Below are 3478 nucleotides of genomic sequence, written 5' to 3'. Positions count from 1 at the left end.
CCTAAAACCACGACTCGCACCGCACGTGTCCTTTCGGTGGGAACCATAGGTGCTATGATCAAAGTTAGCCTACACCTAATCAGCGCGCGAGAAATAATCAAGAATCTTTTTTTAAGACGTGTTCAATTCAGCAAAGGGCAAAGACTATTAGTCTTTTCCTTATTTACTACAGTTTGGGTGAAATTCACATTATTTCCATTAATATCGTTCCCGCCATATCAATTATTATAAGGTGCACTCAATAACACGGCTACGTTATACCTCGAGCAAAGTATCTTTCAGTGCGGTTTCTCAAGCAAACAAGATTTACATCCTAATGCAAGATACACGGCTCTACCAAACTAATGCCATATGTCTCTTTTTTTCAGTCATTGCCCTAGTGACATAATCCGCTGGGTAGATTCGACGTGGAAAAGAATGTCAGAAACTCCACAAAGGAAAACAAGCACCAAAACAGAAAGTTGGATGGGATTGATTAAAGAACCACTTTTAAGTGTGTTGAAACAACAAATTTTTCCCTATTGTGGCAGAAGAAATCCATCACAGCAGATTTAGTCATAAATTGTCCTATCGATACACAGAGAGGAGGAATCTCACGTGGAAAGATTTGGTTATATATTGAACATCCCTAATCCGCACCCATCGGGCAACCTAAACCAACAGCAGCACGTGTGTATATCTTTATAAAATAGCATCTCCGCTTTCCCTTAATACGAAATTCCTGAACACCTGGATGCTCCTATGTCATGAAATAAATGCCTGTAGAATAAAAATTTACAGTCCCCCACATGCATTAAATTTGCTTAAACACTTTTTAAAGCAAAGGCCTTTTTTTTTTCCCTCCTTTTTCTTTTTTTTTTTTTCCTCTCCTCCTTTTTTAAATGGCGAGCTGTATTTTATAATGGAGCGCCAGCTCTCCGGCGAGCCTCCATTCTTCCAGCCCTGACAGACTGTTTGTCAGCTAAACTCCCCTTGTCATGTATCCCCACCACTGCCAACTCATGCACGGAGACCTTCACTTTTACTGCTACCACTTGCACCCTGCGCAACCTTTGTCATTGATCACTGATCCAACCCAGTGCCCACATGTTCTTCAAGTGCCTACACAAGTAATGAGGTACTTGTGGTGTAAAATTAAACTGTCAACTGTCAGCGATTGATAACCACAGCGAGAGCTGACCTAGAACACCTGCACCCGTGGCCAAGACAGGTGTGACACGTTTGATCGCTGAGCCCTACTAGTCAGCGTGACCCGACGGTGTCCCTCCATGGATTTCGCCCCTGACAGAGACGCCGTATTTCAGCCCCAGGTTTCCAGCGCCGGCGCAGCCCCCTCCCCGATCGCCGCAGACCCTCTCCTCCATCTCCTCCATTGCCGTGGCTGCAATGCGAGCGATGCCAGATTTTGGTGGCGACAGGTATTTATGGCCACGGAGCGTCTTTCTACCTCCCCATCTCCTTGTTCCCCCCCTCCGATTCCTCTTCACCCCCAGCTTGGCAGCAGCCCCCACATTTATCAGCACTGTCATCCCCTTTATCAGGGTTTTTGCAAGTGCCCAGGGCTCAGTCGGTGTCTCCATTCCCATACGTGCACTGATTTAGGAACAACGCCGAGTAGCATTTGTGGCTATTTTTGTAGCATAAAGCCTTTGGTTCTGCTTCTGCGTTACTCTGCGTGGTGGGAGTGCAGAGCTGAACGTTGCTTTGGCATCGTTTAAGTGAACTCGGTCTGATGCTGTTGGGAGCATTGAATAGGAAACCTCCATTCCCCCCTTCTGTCTGTTCCATCACTGTCGTAGAGAAACACATCCCTCTTCACCCAGCTGTAATTAGTTTTAGCTGTGGTTACTACACAGCAGTTAGCCTTCAGTTCATATTTGAATATTATTATTATTATTTTTGAACTATTGATTTTCACTTTAAGCAAAAAGGGACTTTTAAGGCACACACTGTCTTTTAAAACCCCCTGAAACACATCAGAAAATAATGGCAGGAAGGTTTCTCCCCTCCCCTCCAACAGTTGCACTATATTAAGTTCATGTGATGAGAAGATAAAAATCTATTAACTTGCTGCTGACCTTATCGACACAAGGATCTCTGCAGACATTACAGGAACCATATCTCTTCTGACTTTCACATCCAGAACCTCATGCACCAGCGTCCCAAACCAAATATAAAATCTTCATGATGAGTGAAACAGTGACACATATTCCGACTCCGGTCCTGCCGGCTGGCAGGAGACACGGGGTCCTCCGGGGCCTGGGACCAGCCTCTACTTTCAATTTGACTTCAGGGGCAGTTTTTTCACCATATGCTGCTGGGGGCTCTGAATCAAAACAGTTTCTGTAGGACCATATGCTACGAAGCAAATATGCTGGGTACAGAAAGGCTTTTCGCAACCCCATATTATCATGATGTATTGCAAACATAATTAAAGGCGAGTAACGCAGGCGCTCCTGTTTGGGTTAATCATTCCTTTTTGCAACTGAAGCCGGCATAAAACAAACCAAATTTCAAATTAGACCAAAAGTCCATCTAAATACACATTGCTCACATACACCTCCCGCATTTCCACGTATGTAACAGGCTCCTCCCCTGCGCAGACAGTAGCTCTGGAAAGGCAAAGGATTTACTTTTGGTTTTGTTTTGGTTTTGTTTGTGTTTTTTTTTTTAAATTATTATTTAATAAGAGCTCTTTTGTGCAGAACAAGGACTCAAGCCTGTCTCCCAAGCTTCTCCCATTTCAGAAATCAGTGAGACGGGACCATCACAAGCACCAGCATGCTCCAGGTGCTAGAAGGCAGGGATCAGGCAATCGCGCAGTGGTCTCCAAAATGCAGTGAAGGAGTCGGTGGCAGGTGCCACCAGGAAGGCAGCAGCAGCATTTGCTGCTTGCCAGCTCTGCCTGCTGGGAGGCAGCGGGTTCCCACGTGGTTAGAAATAAGCCTGCGCAGGATGCCAGCATGGCTGCACCCCGAACAGCTCACGGTTGGATTACATCAAATGAAACTGGAGTGTTGTAACGTCATCAACCAGTGTCCACGTGGTATGCTAGTGTCACCGACACATAAATTCCAGGGGAATTTGCTCAGTAGCGTATTTAAGGGGATTTTGCTTGGACTGGGCCAACTCTTGGGCTCATTCAGATATCAGCTCAGCAGGTGAGGTGTCACATACCCCCATCACACACACCTGAGGCAGGGCTCTGCATCGGCAAAGCTCACCATCTCCCAGCCCACAAACATGGCCAACACTCCACCCAGCTCCTCCATGCTTCGATTGAAAGATAAACTCCAATGCCAACGAATCATGCAATAGCCAAATGTTTTCAGAAGGTAGCTGGAACTCAAGCTAGCTGCTCTTGAAGCTATGCAAACACGTGGATGAGCCTGCAGAGCAGTTTCCTAGTGACTAGTCGGTGTGTGTGGTTATCACCTCCTCACCCGGGAGGTTTTGGTGCCAAACACAGGGGAGTTTT

This window comes from Fulmarus glacialis, unplaced genomic scaffold (genome assembly GCF_000690835.1).
Source record: "Fulmarus glacialis isolate BGI_N327 unplaced genomic scaffold, ASM69083v1 scaffold11092, whole genome shotgun sequence".
NCBI lineage: Eukaryota > Metazoa > Chordata > Aves > Procellariiformes > Procellariidae > Fulmarus > Fulmarus glacialis.
Note: the sequence above shows the minus strand (reverse complement) of the source record.